Genomic DNA, 18,682 nt, shown 5'->3' on the forward strand with positions numbered 1-18,682 from the left:
CGACAACTCAGGCGAGAATCGGAAATTCAGTTAATCAGGGGCAGGCAAGGTCAAAACCAGAAGAGCACTGATTCCAGGCAAGGTAGTAATAGAGAGAGTCCAAAAGCAAGATCAAAAGCAAATCTGGTGTCAGCAACACTATAGAATTCCATTCAGTAGAAAGAGCAAAGTCTGTTTCCTGAAAGATGCTTGAAATAGTGTCCTTTGCATCAAATTTATGTCATTAAGCACGCATGCTGTGTCACGATGTACGTGGCACTATGATGTCATTGTGCAAAACGTGTGATGTCAGCATGAGCATCGCTGCGAGCAGGGAGGGAACTTCCCCCGTTGGGAGCCAATAGGCCCCCTGACACTGACAAAAAAACATATCAAATCAATAAATTCAAAACTCAAAAAAAATTCTTAAAAAAATTATTGAAAACTCATCAACTAAATTAATATATAATTTAAAGAACACAAATGACAAAAGAAATTCAAAAATAAGAAATAACAATCAAATAAATATAAATATGCCACAGATATATTCTGAAAATTCATTCCACAAAGCAACTAACTTCCCACTCCCTGTTCAAACCCTTTGGTGAGATGGTGCCTAATGTAAATATCCAATAAATTGCTTTCCTCAAAAGAGTAGTCTCAATATCGCTCTTCCTAATGCCTGGTGTGACCATATCTATCACTTGAAAAGAGACACATAATCTCCCCTCATGTTGTTCTAAAGATGTTTAGCTATAGCAGAACTCATATCCTTTCAGGAAACACATGTTCAGACATGAGCTTCCTCTAGTCGTCTTTTCAACATATTGTTGGCCACACTCACTTGTGGCCAAATATAAAACGTTATCAGCACCAGATTAGCATAAAATAATATCTTGTTTGTCCTGGTACTAATGTTGCCCAAAAAATCTTGGTATGGGCGCATATATCTACAAGCATGACAGTGCGTACCCCTACATCTATAACTTCCCTTAACATCTAATCAATGCATGGGTCTGGAAGGACAAATGTGGTCCTTGAATAAACTCAGGGAACGTATAAGCCTCCCCTTTTTAAACACAAAACTCCTTTGTACAGGTAACAACGTTTTTAGTTTAGGGTCCTGTTGTAAAAGATAATAATGTTGAATAATCCTCTGAACCTTAAAAAGTGGTAACATACCCATTGTGGGTGATATGTTTACAGTAGGTTTTCCAGTATGAATCCAGTCAAAATCCTCTCATCACATACTGTAAATGTTATGTCCAAATAATTTATCTCATAAGAATTATATTCACTGGTAAAGGAAATACCCTTCAAGTGTTGAGTGTTCAGTATTGAGCAAAAGCCTTGATCAAATCCTCATCATCCTCCCAAATAATAATAAGATCACCTATATACCAAAAATATTTAATATGTGTTCTAGGAAGGGATTGGATTCATCATAAATAAATACTTGCTTACCTAGGAAGAAGAGGTTGGAATATAAGGGCACAAAACGTGCCCCCTCTTAGCCGCCCCCTCCTCTGTACGTAAACGGAATGGTAAAACGTAAAATTATTAGAATTGAATAGATACTCTAATGCTTGCATCAAAAATTAATTCTGTAGAGTCTCAAATGTGGGAACCAAAAGCTAATGGCCATTAAAACTCGATCATAATCAATAGAAGGATAAAAGGCCGTCACATCCATGAAGGTTTCCAAACCACCTCCTGAATTTTATTGATATAGTGCTGTCCATCAAAAAAACTGGTCAATATAAACACATGTGTAATAATATGTTATAGGTAATAATTGATCAACATATTCTGACAACTGCTAATTTAGAGATCCTATGCCAGATATGATGGGTCTACCCTGAACATTAGAAAAACTCTTATGGACCTTGGGTAGCCAGGGAAAAATAGGAATACGTGGATCAACACCCATGATATATAGATACACCTCAGTCAAAATAGATTCATTTTTAGCGATCTTAGTGATCTAATTAATTTGCAAAATAAATGTTTCATAATTAAGAGCCCCAATAGGTTATTTTATCCTGTAGTTGCCGTAAAGCTTAATTTTTATATCTAGTATAGGTAAATCTAAAACAACTGGACTTGCTGAGTAATCATTGAAGACGTTTCCTATTCAGTTTAGTTGAACTGAAGAAGCTGCTCGTATAAGTAGTAAAAACATCTTCAATGATTACTCAGCAAGTCCAGTTGTTTTAGATGTACCTATACTAGATATACAATGACCTGGATGAATGAAAATCTTCATTCTTTTTTTTTTTTTTTTTTAAATCACTGTTTATTGAGAATTTTATACACAAAAAGAAACATAAAAAGGGGGGTAAAACAGAGGGGGGGGGTATGACATGGAAGGAAAGGGAAATACAGTGTGATAGATACATGCTACATCAGTATCGCCATTACAGTAATAAATGAAAACATAGGGTCATAGAGCGATACCATCAAAAAAACACGTTGAGTTAACAGCAGTGAAATAAGTAAGAAACATGAATCGCCAGGCTATACATTGGACATGACACTGAAAGAAGGTTACGTCAAACTCCTAGGGGAGTGATTGTTTATAGTAATCCGACTCCTTAAATGAAATCCATCTATATCACTTAGTATTATAACTGAGGTTTTGATCAGTATCAAATAACGATAATTGTTCAAATTTGTGTAGTTCTTCTATCTTATTATACCAGTCTTTTAATGTAGGGGAGGCAGTTTGCTTACATTTTAGTGGGATCAGCATTTTAGCTGCATTCAACAGGAGAGGTTCAATAGTGGAGGTGAAATTGCGAAGTGATTTATCCATATGGAACAACAACACATATGCCGGATCGTCAGGAATATCAAACTGTAGGATATGGTTCATGGTTTGTCTAATGGTATTCCAAAATGGAACGATAAGTGGACACGACCAGAAAATATGTAACAACGTTCCCTCCTCAATTCCACATCTCCAGCATCTGTCACTCGTGTGTTTAAAGATGCGTTTGAGTCTGAAAGGAGTTAAGTACCATCTAGAGATTATCTTATAGTTAGTTTCTAGTCTACAACATCTGGAGCTTTTAAATAATTGAATCATACAGTTGGCTAAGGTCTCTTCTTGGAACTGGATACCTAGGTCTGTAGACCAGCGAGCTAGGTAGGATGGAGATGTGAATTGGTGAGGTTGACGTAGTAGTTTATAAATTATAGAAATTATGTGTCTAGGAGCTGTCTCAGTGGAGCAGAGGGATTCGAATGAAGTCAGTTCTCGTCCCAATGCAGAGGAACCTCCCATACTCTGGAAAAAATGTTTAATTTGGGCGAATTTGTAATGGTCAGTGGGTGAGAACGGTTTGAGCAATTGAAATTTTCCTTTATCTATAAAATCATGGTTATCTAAAAGATGTAGAAGTTGTAAATTATCTTTTATCAGCCAGAGGGAGAAATATTTAGTTTGTTGGCCTGCAGGAAAGGCTGGGTTATTAATTATGGGAATTAGCGGAGAGGGAAATTGGGTAAGTTTAAATCTAAGGCGACATTTGTCCCACAGCGAGAGAGTATGAGTAAGGAGTGGATGGTCTAAGTATTTAATTTGTCTGTATCTTTTGTCTTAGCCATGTTAGGTGTAGTAGAAAGCTAGAAGTAGCTTGTTGCCCAATCTCAATCCAGAGTTTATTGTCAATGTGGTGCGACCAATCCATGATGCGTCCTAATCCAGCAGTATAGTAGTATAATTTGCAATCAGGTAAAGACACCCCTCCTTGGTTCTTATCTTTTATAAGTAGTTTATGGCTCAATCTAGATTTCTTGTTATGCCAGATGAATTTAGTTATGGCAGATTGTAAGGAATCTAAGACGGAGTCTGGAATTTGCAAGGGAATCGTTTGGAAAATATAAAGTATACTAGGAATAATATTCATCCTAACCACATTCATGCGTCCAAACCATGAGAGAGGTTTATCCAGCCATCTATCTAGGTCTTTCCTAATAGTTAAAAGCAGGTCTCTTAAGTTTTTGGAAGCCCATTCAGTGTAATCTCTCGTGATTTTAATTCCTAGATAGATTATATTAAATTGGGACCATTTGTAAGGGAAGGTAGCATTCGTGGATTGTACAGTTGATGGTGGTAGGGAGATATTAAGAGCTGCAGATTTTGTGAAGTTGACTTTAAAATTGCTAAGGTAGCCAAACTGAGTTAATAGATGGTTGAGAGTTGGGATGGATGAGTTAGGGTGGGTAATAAAGAAGAGCAGATCGTCAGCATAAGCAGCTACTTTATGATGACGAGTTACAATGGGAACGCCTTTGATCTCCTGATTAATCCTGACACGATATAGAAAAGGTTCCAACGTGATTACAAATAAGGCTGGGGAAAGGGGGCAGCCCTGACGCGTGCCATTACGAATGTCAATGTAGTCAGTCAGTTGGCTATTTGTGCGAATTCGGGCTATGGGGTTGTCGTATAAGGCTTGATTTCACTGAAGTGTTTTGGGACCTATACCAATGTGTTCTAGGCAAGAGAATATATAAGACCAATTGACTCTGTCGAAAGCTTTCTCCGCATCGGTGGAGAGGAGCATGAGTGGGGTAATGTGTATTTTAGTCCAATGTAATGTGTTGATCGGTTGGTGTTGTCTCTGCCCTCTTTACCTGGTATAAAACCAACTTGTTCTGGATCAATTAGTTTGGGGAGAACTGAGTTTATTCTATTGGCAATGATTTTTGCAAGGAGTTTAATATCTCCATTAATCAGAGATATGGGCTTGTAGCTACTTGGTTCATTGGGGGATTTTCCAGGATTTAATAGCAAGCTAATTTGTGCTTCTAAAGATTGTTTATTAAAGCGGGAGCCTTGTTGGATGGCAAGGAAAACTTTAAGTAAGTTAGGGAGAAGTGAATCCTTGAATGTCTTATAATAGAGGGTAGTGAAGCCATTTGGTCCAGGGGCTTTACCTGAAGGGGTGTTTTTTTAAGGGCCGTTTCTAGTTCGACAATTCTAATATCCAGGTCAAGAAAATCTGAATCCTCTGCAGACAGGCTTTTCATGTTGGAAGTTTGTAGGAAGTCTTGTAATAGTTGTTTGTAGTCAGGACCGTCATCTATAGAGTTATCGGGCAATTGGTAAAGGTCCTTATAAAAAGTCTCAAAAGCATCAGCAATAAGATCAGGTGTGTGAACCAGATCACCATTTGCCCTTTTAATAGAAGAAATAAAGTTCCTGCTTTATTTATGTTTTAGGACTCTAGCAAGAAGACGTCCACATTTGTCACCATGTTCATAGAGTCTATGCCGGAACATCGTAATTGCTTTTTTGGGTAATGAGCGGAAAGGGAGTTCCTGACTTCTGTTAAGTCTTTTAGGGTTTTGTCGCAGTGGGATAATTTGTGGCTACGCTCTAAAATTTGATCTTATCTGTTATTTCCGTTCTAGTTTTTTCTTTATCTTTCTTGTACCTAGCATCATGTTTTATGAGATGGCCCCTAATGACGCATATATGAGCCTCCCAACATGTCAAAGGAGATATGTCAGGTGTAGAATTTTCAACAAAATAGTTTGTCATCTGGTGTAGTAGGTCAGTTTTAACAGCATCGTCCTTAAGAAGGGTGTCATTAAGACGCCAGATAAATTGTTTAGGTGAAGGTAGGGGTGTCCTCAGTAGAAGGGTAATCATAGAGTGGTCGGACCACGTTCTAGTCAGGATTTGAGAGTTTAAGACATCAGATAGGTGGCTATGAGAAATGAGTAAATAATCTATTCTCGAATAGGAATTGTGCCTGTGTGAATAGAAAGTGTAGTCCCTCTCACTGGGGTACAAAATACGCCAAGGATCGGTTAATTGAATGGAGTGGAGCAATTGTTTGCAAAGTGAGAAGTGTTTGGCTGGCAAGCTGGATTTGCCAGTGGAGCAATCTAAATGCGGTTCTCGGGGTATATGAAAGTCACCTCCCAGCACTAAGGTGCCATCAGTGAATGTCTGTAAAGAATATGGGAGAGTTCCTGAGCTTGATCCACGTTGGGAAGGTAAATGTTGGCAAGAGTATAAGTGACCCATGTAGAGTCCTTTTATAAAAAGGAAGCGTCCGGCCTTGTCAGCTGTTCTATCTGTGACCACAAAGCCAAAGTTTCTAGAGAAAGCTATTGCAACTCCTCTAGCTTTGGAGGGTTGAGGTTTACTCATATAGAGATCAGGAAAGTGTTTGTTGTTCCATTTAGGGACCGAGCCTTCTTTAAAGAGGGTTTCCTGTAGGAAAGCCACATTGGATTTTTGTTTTTGGAGATCAGAGGAGAGGAGGATCCTTTTCTGGGGGGAGTTCAAACCATTAATTGATACTGATAACCTTAAAGGAATCCGGTTTGTCATAGGATCGAGATTAGTGGGAGACATAAATGGGAGAACGTATACAAAGTCAGAGGTAAAGTGCCACACTCACACAACTCACTGTTTGCAGTCTCGGGTGCACGCTGAACTCCTCCTCTGCACAGGTTCTCTACACATGAATAAACAATTGCAGCAGCACTCCGATATGTGAAAAAAAAATTTATTCGTGCAACAACGGGAACGTTTCGGACTATTCCAGTCCTTTATCAAGCCAAACAAAATGTGTAACAAACGTGCTTTTTAAAGGTGATTGCCAGGTGCTTAGTGGGAGTCACAGACTGTCTCTCTGCTGTCTCCTCCTGGATGTCACAGCGCCACCTGAAACTGAACCTTTCTAAAACAGAACTCATCATATTTCCTCCAAGATCTTCCCCTGTTCAATCCTAATGTCTCAATTGTACCCTAACCTTTTAGTTTGTAAACCCTATTGTACTCTGTAATCCTTGTCTGTTATCCACCATTTATTCCCTGTTTGCTATAACTGCAGTAAAGCACTGCGTATCTTGACAGCGCTATATAAATAAATGATGATGATGATGATTTGACAATTAATCACCACCTCCCAATTAAGAGACTCAATTCCAGCAGTCTCTGTAAAGTGTCCATGAAAATTTGTGCAAAATTAACTCTCAAACAGCTCAATACATTGGTAATAAAATAATCCATTGTGTTAATAATCATTCAGAATTATATAAGAATTAAAAAAGTTTAAAAATTGTGATAAAAATCCAATATAATATATCTCGACTGTGAACATTTTAAAAACATTTTTGTGAAACGCAATGTGATACTGTAGCATTATAATCCGTAGTGATGAGTTTTAAAATCTCGTGTGACTCACATATTTGCTCTGTCACTGGAGTTCTGGATGTCTACGTTTGTCAGGACACCAGCAATTCCCAGGATAGGAGCAATATACTTCTAAAATATAAGAAAAGTTTAAGAAAAATATATGAATATGAGCAATTCAAAGCTAGTAAAAGTTGCTTAATAATTGAAACATTGTCTATAACATCTAGAAACATTGTATACGTAGTAAAAATACATTTTGTTACACTAAACGCACGATACAAAAAATACCATCTCAAATAAATAATTCGTGAGTATATTCTCTATTTAATCCCCCAGGGGTCAACGTACCCAATCTTAATATCCATTTCATTTCCATTTTCTTTAGCAGTTGCACTCTATTTCCCCCACGTCTCAGAGGGCCCACACTATCAATCACTTGGTATATTAATTGGCTTACTGTATGTCGGGCTTCCACAAAGTGTGCCGGAATAGGCAGATGTGTATAGTGGCATCTAATATTAGACTTATGTTGTTTAATTCTGTCTTTAACTTTTTGTGTTGTTTCTCCCACATATGCCAATCCACATGGGCATTTAATTAAATATATAACATATGTTGAATCACATGTATAAAAGTTGTTAACTTTAATCACCTTTCCCGTGTGTGGATGTGTAAAAGTTGTTCCTTTTGTAATGTTATTACAATTAGCGCAATTCAGGCATGGGAATGTTCCCATTCTAGGGGTTCCCAAAAACCTTTGTATTCCTTTCTTTGTAGGTCCCACATCTGCTTTTATGACCATATCTCTCAAATTTCTACCCCGTTGGTATGCCATTAAGGGAACTTCTCTAAATGCCGGAACTTGCTCCCCATTGCGGTCCCCTGTAGCTGTTGAAAGAAACTGTCCTGAAAAAGGAAATAGTTTTCTCTCAAGACAATATTTAACAGAGACAAGAAAAATTCTTTAGCCTCCTGTGAATAAGCATCATTGGAATCAAGAACCTTCTAAATGGCGTATAACCCCTCTTCATGCATAATTGATGTATAGAGGCTCTGGATATCCATCGTAACCAGAGTTCCCTCCTCTGGTATTCTCAATGTCTTGAGAATTCCCAATAACTGGGTTGTGTCTTTTAAATAAGATTTAGTTTGTGTCACAAAGGGCTGTAAAATCTTATCCAAATATATTGAGAGGGGAGCGAGTACTGAATCGCTACTGGCCACTATGGGTCGACCAGGTGGATGTTTCAAATCCTTGTGGATTTTTGGTAAGGTGTAAAAGACGGGAGTTACCGGGTGCTGTTGTAGGAGAAAATGTTGTAAAGCTTCATCAATTAGACCCACCTCCACCGCCTTATCCACAATAGTTTGAATCTTACTTTGTATATTATTAAGCGGATCCGATGCCAATTTAAGGTATATTTTTGTGTCTGCAAGTTGTGTCTTGATCTCATTGACATAATAAACCTTATCTAACGCAACAAGGGCTCCCCCTTTATCCGCCGGTTTAAAAATCAAATCATCCTGCGCCAATAGTGTATCGAGTTGTATTTTCTCTTGTTTACTCAAATTAGATCTCAACCCTAACAAGGGTCTAGTCTTCAGTTTGGGATACAGTTTTATAACATCATTTTTAACCAGTTTAATATATGATTCCACCACTACATCCGTAGCTGGTGGTGTAAACCGACTTTTATTACGTAAACCTGATTCTTTCAAAGTAAGTTCTTTTTTTGGCAGTTACCCTTTGTGTCTCTATAGCTGAATGGGGACCAGAAAAATATGAGTTCAATCTTAAGTTACGAAAAAATTCCTCTAATTCAATATCCAATTGAAAAGGATCACATCTGTTAGTGGGACAAAATGAAACACCTTTACTCAACAACATAACATTAGCTTGAGTCAATTCTTTAGAAGATATATTTACCACTAATGTCTCTTTTGGGTCCGTGTCTGTCGTTCTGGCTGTCTGCGCTTGTCCCATGTTGCGTCTGTGGTGTCTCCCTCCTCTCCTTTTCTTCGTGTGTATTTTTTGTTGCCCAATTCTAAAAAAGAAGATGATGTTGACGACTCCTGTGCTGATGTATCCTACTGCACGCTATCGGTAGAGCGGTCTCTCCCATGCTCACTGTGATCGCGCTGCCTCTGATCGGATGTCTCCTGCTGATGACGTCGTCGTGTGCGACGTGGCTGCATGTACGCTCCTCTCCTGTCAGTATCGGTCCGTTGCCAGCTGTACACCTGACCTGAGCTGTAGTGGGATTCGTCTCTGCGGAATTTGCTTCTCTTCCTCTCCTCGATCTCCCGTCTGTGCTTGTCCAGGTTCTCTTCCATTTGTCGCAATTGTGTTCTGTATGTCTCTATAGGGGAACATTCTTTCAATTTATCACTCATAGCTTCTATATGTTTAGAGGACTCCAAAATTTCACGCTGTAAGAATTCAATGTTCAATAGGATTATGTCAAACTAGCATTTGTTGATAATTCTTTCATATTTCTGTGAAAAATGTTTTTTCTCTTTGAAAATGGTTGGTCGCAAATTAACTCGTAAGCCCCTGGGTATTCTGCCGACCTTATAATATTCTGTAAGGGTTATGGCATGTAGATCCAACCCGATCCATTTCCGTTTCTCCCTTTCAATCTCTCGTTATAAAGTTGTATCAGTAGACACTTGTTAAAAGGAACTATTGCCTTTGTTCTGCTGTATAATTCTATTTGCTTCACTTTCACTATAAGCAAAAATCAATGGTATTTCTTGAGTTGTAGGTTGAGACATTGTATATAGTGTAAGGGCACTTTATATGCAGAATTACAATCTATACAAAGTCAGAGGTAAAGTGCCACACTCACACAACTCACTGTTTGCAGTCTCGGGTGCACGCTGAACTCCTCTCTGCACAGGTTCTCTACACGTGAATAAACAATTGCAGCAGCACTCCGATATGTGAAAAAACTTTTTATTCATGCAACAACGGCAACGTTTCGGACTATTCCAGTCCTTTATCAAGCCAAACAAAATGTGTAACAAACATGCTTTTTAAAGGTGATTGCCAGGTGCTTAGTGGGAGGATTTAACAATTAATCACCACCTCCCAATTAAGAGACTCAATTCCCAGCAGTCTCTGTAAAGTATCCATGAAAATTTGTGCAAAATTAACTCTCAAACAGCTCAATACATTGGTAATAAAATAATCCATTGTGTTAATAATCATTCAGAATTATATAAGAATTAAAAAAAGTTTAAAAATTGTGATAAAAATCCAATATAATATATCTCGACTGTGAACATTTTAAAAACATTTTTGTGAAACACAATGTGATACTGTAGCATTATAATCCGTAGTGATGAGTTTTAAAATCTCGTGTGACTCACAAATTTGCTCTGTCACTGGAGTTCTGGATGTCTACGTTTGTCAGGACACCAGCAATTCCCAGGATAGGAGCAATATACTTCTAAAATATAAGAAAAGTTTAAGAAAAATATATGAATATGAGCAATTCAAAGCTAGTAAAAGTTGCTTAATAATTGAAACATTGTCTATAACATCTATAAACATTGTATACGTAGTAAAAATACATTTTGTTACACTAAAAGCACGATACAAAAAATACCATCTCAAATAAATAATTCGGGAGTATATTCTCTATTTAATCCCCCAGGGGTCAACGTACCCAATCTAAATATCCATTTCGTTTCCATTTTCTTTAGCAATTGCACTCTATTTCCCCCACGTCTCAGAGGGCCCACACTATCAATCACTTGGTATCTTAATTGGCTTACTGTATGTCGGGCTTCCACAAAGTGTGCCGGAATAGGCAGATGTGTATAGTGGCATCTAATATTAGACTTATGTTGTTTAATTCTGTCTTTAACTTTTTGTGTTGTTTCTCCCACATATGCCAATCCACATGGGCACTTAATTAAATATATAACATATGTTGAATCACATGTATAAAAGTTGTTAACTTTAATCACCTTTCCCGTGTGTGGATGTGTAAAAGTTGGAGATGAAAAATAGATTTTTGGAGAGGGGTTATCCTGAAACACTCCTTAATGCCTGTATGCAGGAAGTGAAAGATATGCCCAAGAATAAACTAATGGAACAGAAAGAGAAAAAAGAGACACAGAGATTGGCTTTTGTTAGCAAATTTAATGTGGCCAGTAATCATGTACGTAAAATAATTACAAAACACTGGCACATTCTGCATACGTGTGCTCTACAAGTTCCGGCATTTAGAAAAGTTCCCTTAATGGCATACCAACGGGGTCGAAATTTGAGAGATATGGTCATAAAAGCAGATGTGGGACCTACAAAGAAAGGAATACAAAGGTTTTTGGGAACCCCTAGAATGGGAACATTCCCATGCCTGAATTGCACTAATTGTAATAACATTACAAAAGGAACAACTTTTACACATCCACACACGGGAAAGGTGATTAAAGTTAACAACTTTTATACATGTGATTCAACATATATTATATATTTAATTAAGTGCCCATGTGGATTGGCATATGTGGGAGAAACAACACAAAAAGTTAAAGACAGAATTAAACAACATAAGTCTAATATTACATGCCACTATACACATCTGCCTATTCCGGCACACTTTGTGGAAGCCCGACATACAGTAAGCCAATTAAGATACCAAGTGATTGATAGTGTGGGCCCTCTGAGACGTGGGGGAAATAGAGTGCAACTGCTAAAGAAAATGGAAATGAAATGGATATTAAGATTGGGTACGTTGACCCCTGGGGGATTAAATAGAGAATATACTCCCGAATTATTTATTTGAGATGGTATTTTTTGTATCGTGCTTTTAGTGTAACAAAATGTATTTTTACTACGTATACAATGTTTCTAGATGTTATAGAAAATGTTTCAATTATTAAGCAACATTTACTAGCTTTGAATTGCTCATATTCATGTATTTTTCTTAAACTTTTCTTATATTTTAGAAGTATATTGCTCCTATCCTGGGAATTGCTGGTGTCCTGACAAACGTAGACATCCAGAACTCCAGTGACAGAGCAAATATGTGAGTCACACGAGATTTTAAAACTCATCACTACGGATTATAATGCTACAGTATCACATTGTGTTTCACAAAAATGTTTTTAAAATGTTCACAGTCGAGATATATTATATTGGATTTTTATCACAATTTTTAAACTTTTTTAATTCTTATATAATTCTGAATGATTATTAACACAATGGATTATTTTATTACCAATGTATTGAGCTGTTTGAGAGTTAATTTTGCACAAATTTTCATGGATACTTTACAGAGACTGCTGGGAATTGAGTCTCTTAATTGGGAGGTGGTGATTAATTGTTAAATCCTCCCACTAAGCACCTGGCAATCACCTTTAAAAAGCACGTTTGTTACACATTTTGTTTGGCTTGATAAAGGACTGGAATAGTCCGAAACGTTGCCGTTGTTGCACGAATAAAAGGTTTTTTCATATATCGGAGTGCTGCTGCAATTGTTTATTCACGTGTAGAGAACCTGTGCAGAGAGGAGTTCAGCGTGCACCCCAGAGTTGTGTGAGTGTGGCACTTTACCTCTGACTTTGTTTAGATTGTAATTCTGCATATAAAGTGCCCCCACACTATATACAATGTCTCAACCTACAACTCAAGAAATACCATTGACTTTTGCTTATAGTGAAAGTGAAGCAAATAGAATTATACAGCAGAACAAAGGCAATAGTTCCTTTTTACAAGTGTCTACTAATACAACTTTATTACGAGAGATTGAAACGGAAATGGATCGGGTTGGATCTACATGCCATAACCCTTACAGAATATTATAAGGTCAGCAGAATACCCAGGGGCTTACGAGTTAATTTGCGTCCAACCATTTTCAAAGAGAATAAAGATTTTTCACAGAAATATGAAAGAATTATCAACAAATGCTCGTTTGACATAATCCTATTGAACATTGAATTCTTACAGCGTGAAATTTTGGAGTCCTCTGAACATATAGAAGCTATGAGTGATAAATTGAAAGAATGTTCCCCTATAGAGACATACAGAACACAATTGCGACAAATGGAAGAGAACCTGGACAAGCACAGACGGGAGATCGAGGAGAGGAAGAGAAGCAAATTCCGCAGAGACGAATCCGACTACAGCTCAGGTTAGCTATACAGCTGGCAACAGACCGATACTGACAGGAGAGGAGCGTACATGCAGCCACGTCGCACACGACGACGTCATCAGCAGGAGACATCCGATCAGAGGCAGCGCGATCACAGTGAGCATGGGAGAGACCGCTCTACCGATAGCGTGCAGACGGATACATCAGCACAGGAGTCGTCAACATCATCTTCTTTTTTAGAACTGGGCAACAAAAAATACACACGAAGAAAAGGAGAGGAGGGAGACACCACAGACGCAACATGGGACAAGCGCAGACAGCCAGAACGACAGACACGGACCCAAAAGAGACATTAGTGGTAAATATATCTTCTAAAGAATTGACTCAAGCTAATGTTATGTTGTTGAGTAAAGGTGTTTCATTTTGTCCCACTAACAGATGGATATTGGATTGGATATTGAATTAGAGAAATTTTTTCGTAACTTAAGATTGAAGTCATATTTTTCTGGTCCCCATTCAGCTATAGAGACACAAAGGGTAACTGCCAAAAAAGAACTTACTTTGAAAGAATCAGGTTTACGTAATAAAAGTCGGTTTACACCACCACCTACGGATGTAGTGGTGGAATCATATATTAAACTGGTTAAAAATGATGTTATGAAACTGTATCCGAAACTGAAGACTAGACCCTTGTTAGGGTTGAGATCTAATTTGAGTAAACAAGAGAAAATACAACTCGATACACTATTGGCGCAGGATGATTTGATTTTTAAACCGGCGGGAAAAGGGGGAGCCTTTGTTGCGTTAGATAAGGTTTATTATGTCAATGAGATCAAGACACAACTTGCAGACACAAAAATATACCTTAAATTGGCATCGGATCCGCTTAATAATATACAAAGTAAGATTCAAACTATTGTGGATAAGGCGGTGGAGGTGGGTCTAATTGATGAAGCTTTACAACATTTTCTCCTACAACAGCTCTCCGTAACTCCAGTCTTTTACACCTTACCAAAAATCCACAAGGATTTGAAACATCCACCTGGTCGACCCATAGTGGCCAGTAGCGATTCAGTACTCGCTCCCCTCTCAATATATTTGGATAAGATTTTACAGCCCTTTGTGACACAAACTAAATCTTATTTAAAAGACACAACCCAGTTATTGGGAATTCTCAAGACATTGAGAATACCAGAGGAGGGAACTCTGGTTACGATGGATATCCAGAGCCTCTATACATCAATTATGCATGAAGAGGGGTTATACGCCATTAAGAAGGTTCTTGATTCCAATGATGCTTATTCACAGGAGGCTAAAGAATTTTTCTTGTCTCTGTTAGGTATTGTCTTGAGAGAAAACTATTTCCTTTTTCAGGACAGTTTCTTTCAACAGCTACAGGGGACCGCAATGGGGAGCAATGTGGCCCCTACATATGCGAACCTATATATGGATTTCTTCGAGCATATGCATGTATACACTAACTTGAATTTTATACAACTGTCAACTGTACAAGAGATACATTGACGATATAGTCATGATATGGACAGGTACAACAGACAGTTTGATGGTTTTTTGTGGACAGCTGAATTCAGCTGTACCGACTATAAAATTCACAATGACACATGATTCTGCGAGAATTAATTTTCTCGATTTAACAATACAAAGAGATAATGGTTTCCTCACAACTGATCTATATAAAAAAGAGACCGACCGTAATAGTTTGTTGCAATACTCTAGTTTCCACCCGACCCCATTGAGAAATAATCTACCTAAAACACAATTTATGAGAGTAAAACGTATAACCTCAGATGAACATACAGGTAATATGAGAATGGGGGAGATGAAAAATAGATTTTTGGAGAGGGGTTATCCTGAAACACTCCTTAATGCCTGTATGCAGGAAGTGAAAGATATGCCCAAGAATAAACTAATGGAACAGAAAGAGAAAAAAGAGACACAGAGATTGGCTTTTGTTAGCAAATTTAATGTGGCCAGTAATCATGTACGTAAAATAATTACAAAACACTGGCACATTCTGCAGACGTGTGCTCCACAAGTTCTGGCATTTAGAGAAGTTCCCTTAATGGCATACCAACGGGGTCGAAATTTGAGAGATATGGTCATAAAAGCAGATGTGGGACCTACAAAGAAAGGAATACAAAGGTTTTTGGGAACCCCTAGAATGGGAACATTCCCATGCCTGAATTGCGCTAATTGTAATAACATTACAAAAGGAACAACTTTTACACATCCACACACGGGAAAGGTGATTAAAGTTAACAACTTTTATACATGTGATTCAACATATGTTATATATTTAATTAGGTGCCCATGTGGATTGGCATATGTGGGAGAAACAACACAAAAAGTTAAAGACAGAATTAAACAACATAAGTCTAATATTAGATGCCACTATACACATCTGCCTATTCCGGCACACTTTGTGGAAGCCCGACATACAGTAAGCCAATTAAGATACCAAGTGATTGATAGTGTGGGCCCTCTGAGACGTGGGGGAAATAGAGTGCAACTGCTAAAGAAAATGGAAATGAAATGGATATTAAGATTGGGTACGTTGACCCCTCGGGGATTAAATAGAGAATATACTCCCGAATTATTTATTTGAGATGGTATTTTTTGTATCGTGCTTTTAGTGTAACAAAATGTATTTTTACTACGTATACAATGTTTCTAGATGTTATAAACAATGTTTCAATTATTAAGCAACTTTTACTAGCTTTGAATTTCTCATATTCATGTATTTTTCTTAAACTTTTCTTATATTTTAGAAGTATATTGCTCCTATCCTGGGAATTGCTGGTGTCCTGACAAACGTAGACATCCAGAACTCCAGTGACAGAGCAAATATGTGAGTCACACGAGATTTTAAAACTCATCACTACGGATTATAATGCTACAGTATCACATTGTGTTTCACAAAAATGTTTTTAAAATGTTCACAGTCGAGATATATTATATTGGATTTTTATCACAATTTTTAAACTTTTTTAATTCTTATATAATTCTGAATGATTATTAACACAATGGATTATTTTATTACCAATGTATTGAGCTGTTTGAGAGTTAATTTTGCACAAATTTTCATGGACACTTTACAAAGACTGCTGGGAATTGAGTCTCTTAATTGGGAGGTGGTGATTAATTGTTAAATCCTCCCACTAAGCACCTGGCAATCACCTTTAAAAAGCACGTTTGTTACACATTTTGTTTGGCTTGATAAAGGACTGGAATAGTCCGAAACGTTGCCGTTGTTGCACGAATAAAAGGTTTTTTCACATATCGGAGTGCTGCTGCAATTGTTTATTCACATAAATGGGAGAACGAGTCTGGAAAGGGGTGGTGAGATAAAGGGGATGGAAAAAGGCGAGTAAGTATGTCTCTATAGTATGTAGGCCACAGGCACTACGGCTATAGTGAATAGAAAGACGTAGTAAGCGGGGGTCGGGAAGTGAGCACAGCAAAGAGTAGGGTCATGGGGGGCTCCCGCTCTCTGTAGTACCAGAATAAAATTATTGTGGATCTAAATATAGGAGTAAAAAATGGATCAGTTGCTTGAACCAGGTAAAGAAGGAAGGGGGGAGGGAACTGGTAGTAGAGGAAAAAAAAAGAAAAAAAAACAGGGGGGGGAGAGAAAGGTGAGGGGAGAAAGGTGAGAGAGATTATACATCTAGTAGATAGTTGAGTGCAGATATGTCAGCAGTAGTAGAATTCAAAGTAGAGGCATGAGATTAGATTTCAATAGGATAAGTAAACCAATTGTATTGGTATATGAATTATCTAAACAAAGGTCTAAGGAAAATTGTCATAATCAACATCAACATACAATCAGCTAAATAAGCTGGGAAATCAGCTAACGGAAGGGCGCATAGGATAGCATAAAATACACAAAGCAAAGTTGAAAAAACCTATAAGTCTCAAACGCATTCAAATGGGAACTGTGGAGAGGTCGTTGGGTGTAAACCCCTAAACCAGGGTCGTAGCTCTTTTCCGTGGGTGGAGAGATAGGAAAGGAGGCAAAAAAATTTAAAAATTCTATCCTTTTTTCTTCCCCCTTCCTCTCTCCTTTTCCCCTACCTTCTTTTGTAGAAGGTTATTGGATCAAAAATATTGAATAATGATAGCCAGAAGTGCCTCAGGACCAAATCCCCATGTAGGTAGAATGGTATAATGGACGTAAAGATAATAATCAGAATGTGGGTCCGGTCAAGAGGAGCAACTGGCACATCTGCAGAGAATGTAGCAAGCAACTTATTAAACTGGGGGAGGGTACGTTAGCTTTCAGAGTTCGTTCGGTAGTTGGCCAAGCAAGTCAGCAATGGGCCATAAAAAATCACACAATAGTGTAGACCATAGTAAGCTGAAATAAATGCCCAAGGTGAATGATTACTCAGCAGGTATAAGTCAAAACTGCAATACAATGTTGCAGGGTAGGTGAGCTGAGGCAGAGCAGGGAGCTATTCAATGACATAAGGCAATTATTTGCGAGCAGCATAGGAGCACCTGTCTAATGAGAGAAGTAATGGAGCCAATAACATAATGCAATCCTAAGTGACCTGTGGGGTTAATGTTATTATACAATTGCAAAGCAGCGTAAAACAACGTGCTAAAAGGGAAAAAGTGAGATAAGTGCATAAAAATAATACGTTGAGCTGAGAGGGAACATATTCCCTGTAGACCCATAATATGTTATGCTAAAGATCATGCAATGGAAGCATTAAAGCAATAAATAGGCTTAAAGGATCTGAAATGCATCTGAAAACAGTCTAACACATTAAGCATACCAGTATAATGGGGAATCGTTGGATAAAACCATGAAAATATAACATCAAATTGGATGAACTTATACAGTATGAACTCTAATATTACGACAGTTGGGCAGCATAGCGGGAAAACAACAAAAATGTAGGATAAGCACAGGCAAGTGGGTCGAAAGTGGGGTTGCGTAGTAGACCCGATAAGTAGGCCTGTAGGTTGAATGGACTGATGTCACTAAGCGGAAAATCCTGACATGCAAGCAGCAAAGTTTCATCTAGACTTGGGTATCAAACTGGTAGCAAAACAGAGTGGTTGATGGGTCATATGGTAGTGAATCATCGGGTCTGCCGACGACTGTCCGAACAAAGTAACACAGATGACAGAATAAGTAATTTACGTGGATCGGAAAACAAAATAAAGGGACTGAGATATGCATGATTTCCAGATCTCAAAAAAAAGGGGGGGGGGGAAGAAGGATTATGATGGGGGAGAAGTGGAAGGGTGGATAGATATCCAAAAATTGTAAGGTCGTCATACAGTTACCAGTTATCTCAATGGTGGTATCTGAGTGTGGCGCCTTGCTTAGGCAAGAATGGTAATGCTGATGTGAGGAGGCACAAAATGCAAAATTGCCCTCCAATTCCAGGGAGCAAAAGCTGTAGAG

General features: G+C 38.0%; 1 protein-coding gene and 1 long non-coding RNA gene across 2 annotated transcripts in view; one reads left to right on the forward strand and one right to left on the reverse strand.

Annotated features, from left to right (window-relative positions):
- LOC121402992 overlaps window positions 1–10,044 on the reverse strand; it is a 79,696-nt gene extending 69,652 nt beyond the window's left edge. Inside the window, exons 1-2 of the long non-coding RNA XR_005966931.1 lie at window positions 9,069–10,044; window positions 7,191–7,270 (exon numbers count right to left, since the gene is read on the reverse strand). This is a non-coding gene — a long non-coding RNA (uncharacterized LOC121402992). The remainder of the gene's footprint in view (window positions 1–7,190; window positions 7,271–9,068) is intronic.
- Window positions 1–18,682, forward strand: part of LOC108713984 (dipeptidase 2) — a 440,550-nt gene that overhangs the window by 164,696 nt on the left and 257,172 nt on the right. The gene's annotated exons all lie outside the window — the stretch shown is intronic.

Source organism: Xenopus laevis, chromosome 4L (genome assembly GCF_017654675.1).
Source record: "Xenopus laevis strain J_2021 chromosome 4L, Xenopus_laevis_v10.1, whole genome shotgun sequence".
NCBI classification, from domain to species: domain Eukaryota; kingdom Metazoa; phylum Chordata; class Amphibia; order Anura; family Pipidae; genus Xenopus; species Xenopus laevis.